Source organism: Chiloscyllium plagiosum, unplaced genomic scaffold (genome assembly GCF_037043375.1).
Source record: "Chiloscyllium plagiosum isolate Xiang-an unplaced genomic scaffold, Cpla_swu_hap1 HiC_scaffold_17, whole genome shotgun sequence".
Taxonomy (NCBI): domain Eukaryota; kingdom Metazoa; phylum Chordata; class Chondrichthyes; order Orectolobiformes; family Hemiscylliidae; genus Chiloscyllium; species Chiloscyllium plagiosum.
In genome coordinates, this window is record NW_028270155.1 from 32,732,428 (window position 1) to 32,748,465 (window position 16,038).

At 40.3% G+C, this 16,038-nt stretch overlaps 1 protein-coding gene and 1 long non-coding RNA gene across 5 annotated transcripts in view; one reads left to right on the top strand and one right to left on the bottom strand.

Moving 5' to 3' along the window:
* The window catches only part of ankrd11 (ankyrin repeat domain 11), a 192,268-nt gene that overhangs the window by 143,428 nt on the left and 32,802 nt on the right, over positions 1 to 16,038 (bottom strand). The gene's annotated exons all lie outside the window — the stretch shown is intronic.
* LOC122558332 (uncharacterized) overlaps positions 1 to 16,038 on the top strand; it is a 47,360-nt gene that overhangs the window by 27,621 nt on the left and 3,701 nt on the right. The window contains exon 2 of the long non-coding RNA XR_015759867.1: positions 11,115 to 11,227. This is a non-coding gene — a long non-coding RNA (uncharacterized LOC122558332). The remainder of the gene's footprint in view (positions 1 to 11,114; positions 11,228 to 16,038) is intronic.

Sequence of the window (16,038 nt, forward strand, 5' to 3'; positions counted from 1 at the left end):
ATCGCAGATGAATACGTGTGCAGGAAGTGTGTCCATTTGTAGCTACTGGCAAACTGCTTTTCAGAGCTGGAGCTGCAGTGGAATCATGGTGGAGCATCCACGATACTGAGAAGGTGCCCTGAATATTTTTAGGAATTCCCACCCCCAAAGCCTTTCACAATTTGCCTATTCTAGTTAATATTGGAAAAGTTCAGGAATTCAAAGAAAATTCAAGTACATTTCATTAGAATAGGACAACCAGGGAAACAGCAATGCCCAGAGGATCAAAGTGGTAAAGTGTGTGGAAGCAGGACTGTAGCCTATTTGAACAAATTACAATTGAAGTGAGAGAAGGTATTTGAGGTTTTAACAGGTTTGAAAATAACAATGCTCAGACTTAAATGAGATGTATTTCAAAATGAGCTGTGTGAGGCAAAGGAGGAACTTGCAAGGGCCCTGACATTAACTGAGGACTGAAAAACAGCTAATACACTGTAATTAAAGAAGGATGATCAGGATACCTGCAGGATCAACGGGCAGGTAGGAAGGCAAAAACAGTGTTAGTTTTCATTTCAAGACGACTAGAATCTAAGAACAGAGATGTACTGTTGAGGCTATACAGAGGAACCTCAATTATCCGAATACCAATTATCCGAAAATCAGATTATCCGAAGGAGATCTCGAGGTCCCGACAGAAACATTACATCAAAAACGTGTGATGGAAATGTGTTGCTGGAAAAGCGCAGCAGGTCAGGCAGCATCTAGGGAACAGGAGAATCGACGTTTCGGGCATTAGCCCTTCTTCAGGAATGAGGAAAGTTGGTCCAGCAGGCTAAGATAAAAGATAGGGAGGAGGGACTTGGGGGAGGGGCGTCGGAAATGTGATAGGTGGAAAGAGGTCAAGGTGAGGGTGATAGGTCAGACTGGGGTGGGGCGGAGAGGTCGGGAAGAAGATTGCAGGTTAGGAAGGCGGTGCTGAATTTGATGGATTTGACTGAGACAGGCTGGGGGGAGGGGAAATGAGGAAACTGGTGAAATCCGAGTTCATCCCTTGTGGTTGGAGGGTTCCTAGCCGGAAGATGAGGCGTTCTTCCTCCAACCGTCGTTTCGCTGTGGTCTGACGATGGAGGAGTCCAAAGACCTGCATATCCTTGGTGGAGTGGGAGGGGGAATTGAAATGTTGAGCTACAGGGTGGTTGGTCCGGGTGTCCCAGAGGTGTTCTCTGAAACGCTCCGCAAGTAGGCGGCCTGTCTCCCCAATATAGAGGAGGCCACATCGGGTGCAAAGGATGCAATAGATGATATGTGTGGAGGTACAGGTGAATCTGTGGCGGATATAGATCACTTTATCTATATCCCTCATTATTTTATAAACCTGTAAAGGTCACCAGTCAACCTTCTACGCTTCAGTGAAAGTAGTCTCAGAACATCCAGTCTCTCCTTTTAACTTTAACCTCTCCAGTTTAATAACATCCAGACTGGACAAGTACGCCAGAAGAGGCCTCATCAACATCCCGTACAACCTTCATGCAACGTCCCACGTAGAGAAGGATTTCAACAAATTACAGAAGGACCTTAGTAACCTTACACAATGGCCAGATAAAAATTCAATACAGATAAGAAAGAGCTAATACATTTTTGGGATGAAGAAGAGGTCACATTATTTTGAAGGTGCTAGAGTAGAGGACTGAAAAGAAATAGTCAAAATTGCATAGATTTATGGCACAGAGAAAAGGTTCTTCAACCCAATAAGTCTACTATTTTCCAGCATTGGCACATACCTTTGTATGGGGAGAAAGTGAGGTCTGCAGATGCTGGAGATCAGAGCTGAAAATGTGTTGCTGGAAAAGCGCAGGTCAGGCAGCATCCAGGGAACAGGAGAATCGACGTTTCGGGCATCTCGTCAGACCACAACAAAACGACGGTTGGAGGAAGAGCGCCTCATCTTCCGCCTAGGAACCCTCCAACCACAAGGGATGAACTCGGATTTCACCAGTTTCCTCATTTCCCCTCCCCCCACCTTGTCTCAGTCAAATCCATCGAATTCAGCACCGCATTCCTAACCTGCAATCTTCTTCCCGACCTCTCCGCCCCCACCCCAGTCTGACCTATCACCCTCACCTTGACCTCTTTCCACCCATCACATTTCCGACACCCCTCTCCCAAGTCCCTCCTTCCTACCTTTTATCTTAGCCTGCTGGACAAACTTTCCTCATTCCTAAAGAAGGGCTTATGCCCGAAACGTCGATTCTCCTGTTCCCTGGATGCTGCCTGACCTGCTGCGCTTTTCCAGCAACACATTTTCAGCACATACCTTTGTATGCCTCGGCATTGAAAGTGTACATCTAAATTATCATAGAACATAGATAACAGAACAGTACAGCTTAGGAAAGGGTCTTTCGGCCCAGTGTTGTGCTGAACATGATACCAAGTTAAACTAATCCCTTCTGCCTGCCCTTGGCCCATATACCTCCACTTATTGCGCATTCATGCACTTATTCTAAACATTCCCTAAACATCCCTATCGCATCGACCATTGACCCAGCAGGGTATTCCAGACTCCTACCACTCTGTAAAAACAAACTTGCCCCCCTCACCTTAAATGCATGTCCTCGAGTATTACACATGTCAACTTTGTCCCAAAGATTTGACCATCAGCCTGTGAATCTAATAATTTTATAGATTTCTATCAAGTCTCCCGTCAGTATCCCCGCTTCAGAGAAAACAACCCAAGTTTTTCTAGGCTCTCCTTATAGTTCATACCCTGTAATCCAGACAGCAACCCGGTAAACCTCTTCTGCACCTTCTCCAAGCATTTACATCCTTCCTGTAAAGTGGTGACCAGAACTGAATGTAATACTCTGTGGCCTAATCAAAAATCTTAAAGCTGCAACCTGACATCCTGAGTTTTGTGCTCAGTTCCCCAAACAATTAAAAGGCAAGCATGCCACATGCCTTCTTTACCATCCTATCTACTTGTGTGACCACTTTTAGGGAGTTATGGACTTGAACCCAAATATACAGCAATGCTGTTCAGGATCCTACCATTAACATTAGCAATCGAATGTTAAGGGAATGTATGAAGTGCAACTCCTCACACTTACCCAGATTAAACTCCACCTGCCATTTCTCCACCCATATCTGCAAATAATCTATATCGTTTCCCCCCCCAACCCCAACCCACAACCCATCCTTTGACAACCTTCTGCATTATCCAAAACTCCACTGATCTTTGTTTTGTCTCAAATTTACCAAACCATCATATATAAGTGGTCCCAGTACGGATCCCTGCACACCCTCACTAGTCACAGACCTCTAGCCAGAGCCTCCCTTCCACTACCTCTGCCTTCTGTGGGAAAGCCAGGATCCAAACAGCCAAGTCTTCACGAATCCCACTAGATGAGCCTACCATGAGAGACCTTGTTGAAAGCTTTACTAAAATCTATGCAGAAAACATCTACTGCTCTACCCTCATCGATCACTTTCGTCACCTCCTTGAAAATTTCAATCACCTCCCCTCAACAAACCCACGCACGCTGTCCCTAATTAGGCCGTGCTCTTTCAAATGCATGTAAATCCTATCCCTAAGAATTCTCTCCAATAGCTTCCCAACCATCGATTCTTAAATATTATGACAATTTCTGCTTCAACCACCCTCACAGGCAGCGGGTTCCAGATTCCCACCACACCCAAGGGGCAACGTTTTCACGCAGAGGGCGGTGCGTGTGTGGAATGAACTACCAGAGGAAGTGGTGGAGGCTCGTACAATTTAAAAAGGCATCTGGATGGATATATGAGTAGGAAGGGTTTGTAGGCATATGGGCCAGGTGCTGGCAGGTGGGACTAGATTGGGTTGGGATATCTGGTCGGCATGGACGAGTTGCACCGAAGGGTCTGTTTCTGTGCTGTACATCGCTATGACTCTAGGTAACTTTTAGTTTTACTCCCATTGTCTTTAAATCCCTTACCTTAAATCTATGCTACCCAATCATTAATTCCTCCACGAAGGGAGAAAGTTTCCCATCTACGCCCTTCAATTTTATACGTCATCGTGACTGTGCAGTCTCCTCTGCTCCAAGAAAAACAACCAGTGTATCCAGTCTCGCTTCACAACTAACTCTCTCTAGCACAAGTAACATGGTAAATCATCTCTGCACCATCTCCAGTACAGCCATATCCTTCCCATGATGCAGACTGCAAAAATGCACACAATAATTTGGCTGTGGCCTAATCCATTTTTTTAATATAGAGTTCCAGCATAATCTCTCAGCTTGTAAACTCAATGCCTATCCCATATGCCTTTTTAAAAACCAATTTATCTCCTAATTCTGCTACCTAAAAGTACAGGTGGTTACACACACTAAGTTCTCTGATTCTTCGGGCTTCCTAGGGTCCGAACGTTCATTACATATTCCTTTGCCTTCTTTCGCCTGTTCAAGTACATCACCTCACACCTATCCAGACGGAATTCTATTTACTAATGTTGAATCCATCTGACTAGCCCATCCACGACTATCCTCACAGTTTACCACCCCACCATTTTGCACATCATCTGCAAACTTAGTGATCAACACTCTTACATTCAAATCCAAATCATTTATATAAACACACACAAGAGACCCAACACTAATTCCCGTGGAGTACCACTGAACACAGGCTTTCAGTCACAAAAGCATCCCTCAACAATCACCCTCTGATTCCTGCCTCACAGCCAATTCTGGATCCAATTAGCCAAACTTCCTTCAATCTCATGTCAGAAAGCCTTGCTGAAGTCCAAGTCAACTAGACTGAAAGCATTGCCCTCCTCTACACACCTGGTAACTCTTCAAAAAAAAAAATCAATCAAGTAGTTTGGACATGACCTTCTCTGAACACGTCGACTATTCCTGATTAATCCTGCTGCTTGAAATGCGAATTAATTCTGTCCCTCAGAACAGCTTCCAATAGTTTCCCACCACCAAGGATGAAGTTTCCTGATTTATGCTGTACTCCCCTTTGAATAACTGGGCCACACTGACTGTCCTCCAAGTGCGCTAGCACTTCTGTTGCCACAGCCGAACTGAAGATTATTGTCAGCACTACTGCCATTTTCTGCCGTGCCTCACACAACAGCATGGAATACATTTCATCCAACCCTAGAAATTGATCTATTTTTCAGCCTGCCAGATCACTCAACCTCATTTCTGTCTTTGCTAATACTTTTAAGTATACCACTCACTGATAAACACCGACAAAATATTAATTTAGAACCCTACCAATATTCTCTGACTCTACGCAAAAATTACAATTGTGGTCCATAATAGGCTTAGTTTTTCACTAGCTATAATTTTATCCTTAATGTACTTTTAGGATAACTCCGGATTCTCCTTTATTTTACCTGTCATTCTTTCATGGCCCCTTTCTGCTCTCAATTTCTTTTTAAGTTTCCCTTGCATATTTGTTAGTCTGAGTGGTCCTGCTATTTTGAGATTTCTGTATCTGTCATAAGCTTCTCTTTATCTAATCCTGTGTATCCTTTGATATCCAGAGTTCACAGGATTTGCAGGTTCCACCTTTTGTTTTTATTGGAATATGTTTGCCCTGTACTCTAGTACCAGGAGGAAATTAAGAATTAAGTAAATAAAAGAGAGATAGAGGGCCAGGTGATGTGGGAGCTGGTGGACCCAATTATGGTTCATAGTGACTGATCTGTAGCAAGCTTTGGTTGTTTGATGAACTGGCTCAGAGCTGAGAAGCTGGATTCTGAGCTTCAAATACTGCAGAGTTAACAGTCCTGGTCCACTGATCCATCTTCAGAATGGCTGCAAGGTTTCTCCAGTGATTTCTGTTGTTGTTTCACATTTCCAGCATCCACAATTCTTTGGTTTTCTTAAGCAAACTATATTCTCATCAACCCATTCAATAATGTAATTACACATTTGTGGAATAGGTTTGTGCCATAAGAGGCCCAAGTAATTGTCCCCTAGTTCAGAACCCATCAGTCCTGCTCTGTCTGCTTTTGTTTGTCACTATTGTAGGAGAAAGCAATACTGTGTACAACTCATAATGCACTCCAGTAATCGCCACTTTTAAAACTGTAACTTTTACTTGACAGTCTCCTTGCTTGTTTAGTCCACAAAGAATTTTCAAAAGAGGTCTTTCCATTTTTATGAAATATTTTACTCAATTAAAGAGCTGTGTACAAAATAGTTATACAATTTGCCAGAAATGCACAGTTAATGAATTCATGCAGCCCTTTTGTACAGGTAATCCAGCCTCAATATGCATTGCAGTCAACAGTTACACACAAGTTGCAAATTGTTCTGACACAAAATGGCACTGGCCAAGGATGGGTACGGAAAGGAAAAAAATTACATGACAATTATTAAAATTACACACACACATCCTCTCATTAACCCAGGGTGCAAGTCACAAACAGAACTAAAGTCTTGTCAATAAATGGATGATTTCATGCCTTTATTCTTCTGGAAAATGTGAGTTTAACAGAGATCACAACACCAAACGTACACAAAGGAAGGAGGAAACAGAGAAATTTGGATATACATGAATCCTGGGAACAACAGACAAAATAATCAACAAAAGTGATAACATGGGGGAATCACAAACAGTGGCAAAGCAAGAAAGCTCTGATACTTCCACAATTGCAAAACAAAAGGAGACACTAAGGGAAGATTAAATGAGAGTTTTTTTTTAAAACAAAGCTACTTCCTGGAATTTGTGACCACTTTAATGATAGCAATCTTGTTAGACAAAATTATTCCAATACTGTTCAAATTATTGGCATTCTTCAGAGGGGTAACATGCACTGTAGATAAGGTGATGCCCAGAGTAGACTCTCAGGGCTGCAACTGGTCAGGTTGGATTTGTCCGACTTTCAGTGCACTGGATACACCTCAACCATTTTTTACGTGTTGCAGCTGCACGAGAACACTTTGGTTTGAATACGGCTAGTTCTGTGACACAAGTCTCAATAGCATTGCCAGAATGTTGTCAAGATCCATACTCTTTGAAGTATCAAGTACCTTCAACCATTCCTCTTTATCACTCACTGTAAGTCAAATTTGTTGAAGGCCGTTATTAAAATTCTGGGGACCTCAAGAGGAGGCTGAAATAGATTATCAATTCAGCATTTTTGATTGCAGACTGTTGCAAAAAGATTCAGCCCTATCTTGAGCTGTGCTGGGTTCGTTCCATCATTGGACGTGCAGATATTTGTGCAGCTTCTTTGTGCCGTGTATTGTTTAGTTGTTCTGCCTAACCTGGCCTATACAATGCTGTTTTGCTGCTTGCATGAAAATAGTCCTTGGTTGCACGTCAACCTGGTGAAACTATAATTTTGGGTATGCCTGATTCTTACTCTTAGTTCCGTATGTGCTCCAGCACTCTACACAGAATTAAAATCAATCGCCTGGCTTAATGGTCATGGCAGAGTGAGGATATGCTGTGTCATGAAGCTAGATATTTTCTGTTCAAACTGTTGAGAGATATTATTACACACCTTTGGAGCAGGTGGGACTTGAATCTGGACAAGAACAGTTCTGAGGAAGGGACACTACCTCTGTGCTGCACGAGTCCCTGGGCCATGAGGTTACAGAGTGCAATCACACACAATTCACCTGCTGGCACTGTTCCACAGGGATCAGTTCTGGGTTCTCTGTAGTTTGTAATTTATACAAACGATTTGGATGAGAACAGTGGAAGTACGATTAGTAATTTTAAGGATGACAGCAAATATGGCAGTATAGTGGGCAGTGAAGATTATCATCTGAAAGTATAAAAGGATCTTGATCAGCTAGGCCAATGGGTCAAACAGTAGCAGATGGAGATAAACTTCAATAAATGCAAGCTGTTGCATTTTACGAAGACAAACCAGGGCAGGGCAGGACTTACACAGTTAATAGTACCTCAGTCATTGTTGTTTAACAGAGCTGGGCTGTCATGTTTGCGGCCGTACAAGACATCGGTGAAGCCACTACTGGAATATCGCCCTGCTACAGGAAGGATATTATTAAGGGTACAGAAAATATCTACAAAAGGATGCTACTGGGATTGGAGGGTTTGAGTTACAAGGAGTGGCTGGAGAGCCTAGGATCGTTTTTTCCTCTTGAGTATGGGAACCTTTATAGAGGTTTTTTAGACCATGAGGGGCAGAGATAAGGTGAATAACAAAAGGTGGTCAATGGTGACAAGGAAAACCAGATCTCTCAGATTGGGGAGTTCAAAACTAGACGGTACAGGTTTCAGGTGAGAGCACAAAGACTTAAAAGAGAGTGAAATGGGCAACCTTTTCATGTAGAGGGTGGTTCGCGAGTGGAACAAACTATGAGAAAGTGGTAGATGTGGATGTAAAGTTACATTCACAATTCATTCAGACAGGCACAAGCAGAGAAACAGTTTAGAGAGATGTGGGCCAAATGCCAGCAAATGGGATAGTTTAGTTTAGAAAACCTGGTCAGCATGGACGAGTTGGATTGAAGGGGTCTGTTTCCGTGCTGAATACTATAGGACTCTGATAGTCCACAACATCTCATAAAAGCCCAGTTCAGAGTTGCCAACTCTGTGCAAAGTCTGCCCCATTTACCAGTGGTAGGGCTACACAAAGATGATAGATGACGTCCATGTGAAAATACGACTTAAAGCCTGGCTGCTGTCACAACAGCATTAATAAATCAACTATCCGTAGCAACACCTCTACCAAAGTCCACTCACCAACCAATTCACACTCTCCTCTCTTGCAGTATAAATGTTGGTTTTTGTCTGAATTTGACTTCTTGCAAACTGTACCAATAACCACAAGATGAAAGGTTTTGACAAAGGGGTCTGCACTACCAAACAACTACAGGTCATTCTGCATTTCAAAGCAAATTCACTTTAACGTGACTGAAATATGGGACACTGTTTCGAAAGCGTGAACTTTTAAAACATGTGTTGACAATAGTGTTCGCATTGCGATCGTACCAAGTGTATTTGCTTTGTGAGATTCTTGTACAGTACAGAGTCACAGGAATGCGACTATGCACTTTTGAAGCAATGACTATTTGTATCACCCCCTGCCCTTCAAAAAAACAAAGCTTTTTTGCATACAATCTTTCATTTTGCACAGACACTGATTTTTTTTTTTTTTTAAAAGATCTGGTTTTCCTTATTACCCTTGACCATCTTTTGTTTTACTATTTTTGAGTCTCCTCTCACATCTGGTCATATTTGTTTTGCCCCTTCTGCTTCTTCCATGGAAGAGGTGAATTATGGCAGGCTGTCAGTCAGGAAAGAACTGGAGCAGTTTAACTCTTAGGTTGTTGAGCACAGAGATCGGCTGCTGACTGTAACAAGTACATTTGACTACCTGCAGTACTTGGAGTCATAGAGTCATAAAGATGTACAGCACGGAAACAGACCCTTCAGACTTGACAGATATCCCAAACTAATCTAGTCCCACCTGCCAGCACCTGGCCCGTATCTCTCCAAACCCTTCCAATTCATATACCCATCTAGATGCCTTTTAAATGTTACAGTTGTACTAGCCTCTACTACTTCCTCTGGCATACAGGTACCACCCTCTGCATGTTGCCCCTTAGGTCTCTTTTATATCTTTCCCCTCTCACCCTAAACCTATGCCCTCTAGTTCTGGGACTCCCCCACCCCAGGGAAGAGACTTTGTCTATTTATCCTATCCATGCCCCTCATGATTTTATAAACCTCTATAAGGTAACGCCTCAGCCTCCAACGCTCCAGGGAAAACAGCCCTAGCCTATTCAACTTGTCCCTATAGCTCAAATCCTCCAACCCTGGCAACATCATTGTAAATCTTTCTGAACCCTTTCAAGTTTCACAACATCTTACTTCTCAACGGCCAATTGTTTTGTCATGCTGAGCAATGTCAACAGCTTTGATATGGATCAGGTCCTCCATGCTTACAAATTTTTATAAGTGGAGGCTGAGCTCCCACAACAGGGAACACCTGCCAAATATGCAGAATGCAAATGAATATTCCGAATCCTGAGTCTAGTGAGAGGCACAATTTAAGAAGTGCTGAATCTAATAGGAATACAAGAATGGGCAGCACACATTGTTACTCTTGATTTCTTTGAATAGAAGCTGATAACCAAATAAAGCTTTTAAGATGACCTTATGGATCATAATGCAAATATCCAAACTCCTAGTGTAGTACTGATTCAGAAACAGCATGTTAAGTGCCAGGTGTTGATGGGACTAGCATTCAATTAGAAATAAAAACATATTACAACAAAACATTCACCTCATTTCTGCTTCTTTACTTATCCCACCCAAATGATGAATAAAATCAGACAGATAGGGTAAAACATGCAAACAAAACAAACTTCAAATTCAAATGAAAAGTTCTAAACAGATGTACAAAATGTAGTTGGATTATACTTTCTCAGTACAGCTGTTGAAAATAGCTTTAGACTCAGAATTCATACTCAGGAACATCTCCGATACTTAAGTAACTTTCATCAAGCGCCATAATCCAAATGGTGCAGATGAAATACTTCAGCATACCAATGTGGAAAATGACAGTGAAAAAACACAACTTGAATTGGTAATTTGTTTTCTAACAATTGTCTTTTTTTAACATATTCTTACAGTAGCAATACTGCTGCTGCTGCATTGGAACTGTTGCCAGCACAATGAAAGGGAATAATTGTATATGCACCTTGTAAATCAATGATATTTTTCACCAACGTTCATTTGACCATCATCTTCAGTGTGAACACCAAAACACTAGGTGATACCAAAAAACTACCAGTGTTTCAAGATATTCATAATTCACTTACCATAACATTTGATCATTTCCAGAGTCTGAAATTGAAGTTCAGAAGCAGCCAAAAAGCATACTCTTGTTCTGAATTCCATTTAGTGACATCATGAATGGGATGGACTTTCAATAACACTTCATATTCATGTCATCACTACAACAGAATTTAATGATGTCAACTTGCCAAGAGTTCTTAAAAATTAAATCACTCTCAGACTGCTTCTTATAAACAATTCTAATTTTTAATCGCATTAAGTTATAGCGATGTGGGAGGAACCAAACATATCTCCAAATATAATATCATATTTAGCATCCTGCCTCCTTTAAACAACGTATTTATATTCTTTTCATTCGTTCATAGCATGTGCGTGCCGCTGGCTAGGCCAGGATTCATTGCCCATCCCTAAATGTCAAGAGGCCAATTAAAAGACAACCATATTGCTGTGGGGCTGGAATTATGTGTGGCCACAGCAGGTAAGGATGACAGTTCCCTTCTTAAAGAATCTTAGTGAACGAGATAGGTTTTTCCCAACAATCGGCAATGGTTTCACGGTCATCATCAGACTCTTAATTCCAGATTTTTATTTAAGTTCAAACTTCACCATCTCCATGGTGGGATTCGAAACATGATCCCCAGAACATTACTTATGAATTCTATTAATCCAGAAACAGAGTTCGGATCAAAAGGTCACTCAACCTAAAATATCAAATCTGATTTCTTTCCACAGATGCTGCCAGACATGCTGAACTTTTTCAGCAATTTCTGTTTTTGTTTCTGATTTATAGCATATGCAGTTCTTTCATTTGTTTTCTGGATTAATAGTTTAGTAGTAATACCAGTAGGCCAACATCTCCCCTTACTAAAGAATCAGCAACAAAATCCTCCCAGCAACTGTCCACCTCCCAAAATCGACTCCCCACACCAACATCCAAAATACCCCAGAAAAATACCATCCTCTCCCTCAGCCTCATTCCCACTTAACTGCTCACCATTCATCCATCCTCTCCTGGGTGGGGGAAGACCACACAATAGCTTCACTACCTCTTTAACCTCTCAAAGATGTACCTTTGGCCCCCATTCCTTATCCACATGCTGTTCTTCTGTGATATCATTCAAAAAGGCACAGCGTTGATTTTCCTATGTAGGATAACAGCATTCAGTTCTATCTCGGCATCTAAGCTGTCATTGAGCTGTCAGTCAGATCGTTTGACATCTAGTATTAGCTGGTACAGAAATTTGCTTCAATATTAAGAAAACTAAAATGGACTTTTTAAGCTGATTAAAAGATTTAGCCCTTAAAACTCTGAATGACACAGGTACATTAGGTTTTTTTTCTCCTCTGGGCTTAGGGGACAAACATTTTAAGTAATGAGTCACACATGTATTGTACTCTTAAAGAAGCCAAGAAAATTTTACTTGATTTTGTCACTTTCTCTAATGGTGATTTGAAGATTTTCTTAAGGTGACTCTAGGTAAAGACAATTCCATGGACAGTACCTTACTCAAATGACACACCTTTATTTGTGAGCTTTACTCAATTAAATTAGCAGGCAGAGAGAAACACAGAAATTGCTGGAGAAACTCAGTAGATCTGGCAGCATCTGAGGGGAGAAAACACATTTCATTTGCAACAATAAATACTCATACAAAAACAAAGTGTGAAGCCTTTTTGATTATAAAAATCAGACACCACTTCAAGAAACAGCTATTAACGGCTTTCATTGAGGGGTGAATGTTGACCAAGATTTTCCAAAACATGGAAAGGTACCTTGCAAATCCAGCCAAACAGAAGACACAATCTGCAATTTGAACTAGAGTACCCTATTTACTGTTAGTCAATTTGAAGATGCTGTCTTGAAACAAAATAAAAAATCCTGTTAAATTTTCTTTTCCAGTTCTCTTTCAGGGAGTTTCATGAGTACTGCTGTCAAGACAGCACAGCAACATGGAAGACAGATACAAAAGATTGCAGATCAAAAATAGTGTGGGCATTTGTAACCATTGTACCTAATAAGTTCTCAATTACAGTCATGATATCAGGTGGGAATGTTGTTTTCTGGCCCTGTGTTACATTTTCAAAACAAGTTGACAAGTTGGAAAATTGGCTTCTCCCTTTGAGTTAAATCCTGCAAAAAACAATATTGCTCACATCTACATAGTATGGTATCAACCACACATGTTCCATACATTCAATAGCTGTTAATGCAATAAAAACTGCAAACATGTAAGTTTTAATGAAACTGGCATAGATGCAGTTGAATTGGGAGAGCAAAAAGCATGCATCACTAAAGATTTAAACCTAGAAATGTTAGGAAGTGTTTAGATCAGCAATAAACTATAATATTGTTTATGTGCAGCTGTTCTGAGACAATTTGCTTAAGTATTGGCCCAGATCTTCCAGTCCCAGAATAGTTCTTAGAAGATGCTTAACTTGACTTCTGAGATGTCCTGACCCAATGATGATACAGTAACACATAAGAATTAAAAACTTCTGATAGGGTTTTGGACACTAGGTCATTGGCTAATAAAACTCCCCCTCTCCCCATTTGCCACCCTATCCCCTCACTAACTTTACACACTTAGCTTCTTTCAGTAGCTAACAAAGTGACTTTGCAACCTTGAAACATGGACTATAACACTTGTTACAATAAAAAGATGATGTGGTTTCTACAAAGGTCCATTCCACTGTTGCCAGCTATGAGGGGTCCAGTCTCAGAGGTTCTACCAAAAAAACTCCTCGAAAAGTCTGTTGGCATCTTTTCATTTGATTTGGGTCAGAAATAGGGATTTCAACAGACTCCAGAAGATTCAGGTCAATATCGCTGACCATAGAGACAATGAAATTTCCCCATTACAACTCATGCTTGGCATTCCTGGAATCAGGTTATCATATTCAAACATCATTGTCTTAATATAAAATAGCTTTTCAGTCAGCAATTAAACGATTCTGTCAATTGGTTTATAAGCTTTTGGTTTAAATAGATCAGAAGAAAACCGGAAGGCTCTTTGGCGAGTTTGCTTTCACACCAGCTTAAAAAAAGGTAAAATTAGCAAGCACTGCATTTACTTTATATAACAACTACTTCAGATGACAAGTGTACCCATTAAGTAAAATTGATTTTAATATATTAAAATGTCATATAAAATTGTGTTTATCTCACTGTTATTAGAATGGAATGACTGTGCTCCATACAATTTGGCAGATTTTCTACATTATAATACTATACTTCAAATATTAATTGTTACACAAGTTGGAACATTCAGAGATCACAAGTGGTTCAATACAAATGCAATTTCTTCAATACTTCTTAAAATTAAAAAAGCTCCTGAAATTTATTTCATGTTAGTCCCTGATTACAGCAAAGTGCGCACCCCTAAATTGACATACTAGCACTAAAGCAGGAACTGCAGATTTGTTCATTTAAAAATATGAAGCACTTTGAATCACCATTTATCCACCACAATACTGGGAGATGATAATTAAAGATTACTTATCTGCATTTTTCTTCCATTTTTCAGTCTCCCATCCTTCCCAAAATTATTCCCAACACAACCACCTCTGCAAATTTTTCTTTCTGAATTGCCCTGATCTATCATACTTTCAGAAATATTCATTTTAAATCAGCTAAATTAAATTCAAAGAACAAAATGCTGCAGATAATTTTAGTTGTTAAGCATGAATTCAAAGTAAGGTGACCAAAATTAAACTCTGGGTGCACTCTATGTGTAGTCTAACCAATATCCCTTACAGTTGCATCAGGATTTCTCAATATACACACACACATATATATATACCCATACACTTCATACGCTTCCAATAAAGTGACCCATTTATCCCAACTCTCTATTTCCTCTTAGTTCAGTATTTTTTTTCAATCAATGTTAATAAATCATCCCCCGATGCTATCAGCTCTCAGTTTCCACTGTAACCTTTTATGTGGCATTTCTTTCAGAAATCCAAATTCTCTCCATTAACTGGCTTCCCATTATCCATCCTATTTGTTGTATCCCAAATGACCACTGACAGATGTTAGCCTAATTTTTCTAAGACTGCCTGCTTTGTCACCCTCATTTCTTGAACAGAGGTGTTACCTTTACAGTTTTCAAACCTAAATGAGACCTTTCCAGAATTTAGAATTTGGACAATTACAAGCAACCCATCAAGTACCATGTCATGATTCTAGGATGCAGCCCATTAGGTTTAGGGAGCATCAGCAATCCTAATTTATTTTGCCTCTGGTGATAATGACTGTCGTCAAGTTCCTCCCACCATTTTACCTCATGATTTTCTACCATTTTTGCACAGTTCTTGTGTCCTCTACCAAGAAAATAAATACATATTTGTTTAATGCATCTACCATCTCTTCATTCCCACGTTTTGTACAACTAAATGGATACTTTCAAAAGATCTTTTTGTTTATTTTATTTTGTCAAGGGATATGGACCAGCATTTATTGTCCAACCCTAATTACCCTAGATAAAGTGATTTTATTTTGTTGAAGCAGTCCACAAGCACCAACTAGTATAGCTTTGGGAGGAGCATTTTGCTAACCAGATGTATGAAGCAGCTACAACAAAAGAATTGGCAAAAGCAATATTTGCTAGAATTCTTTATCACTATTACAAAAATAGCAGCTTTTGAAATCAACAGATAGGCACACGTCTAGTACCCAAATGGTCAAAATTTCATACTGAATAGGAAAACACTAAGAATGTAAAATGTTACACAAACACAAAAAAACAAGAACTACTCTAACATACAGTGCCAGTAACAGTGGACAATCATATTTGATAATGGTGCACTTGCTTTAGTAATACTTGAATTCTGGTTGCAATACAGAAGGAAGCAGAGTTTAGTCGGAAAATTAGGAGTTTGGGAAATGTGACAAGGATCAGAACATAGGAATTAAACTACAGGTCGCTATGCTATAACACATTTCTTTAACACAAATTCGCTGTAAGACAATTAACGAATTGGGGACACTGTTTCTCAAGAGTGAACTTTTAAAATGTGTATTGGCTATAAAGCAATTTCATCGTCAACACTTTAAGCGCTGTTTCTAAAGTGCAATTTTTCTATAATGTGAGGTTGCACAAGAATGCAACCATCGCGTTACAGAAGAACTATGGTAGGCCATTCAGCCTCTCACGTCTGCTCCACCATTCTCAGTCACAACAAATCACCTCTCGTATTTTCCCATGCAATCCCTCATCCCATAAGACCATTAGTATCTCGAAATCTAGCCATCTCTCCTCCAAGTACAATAGACAATAGACAATAGGT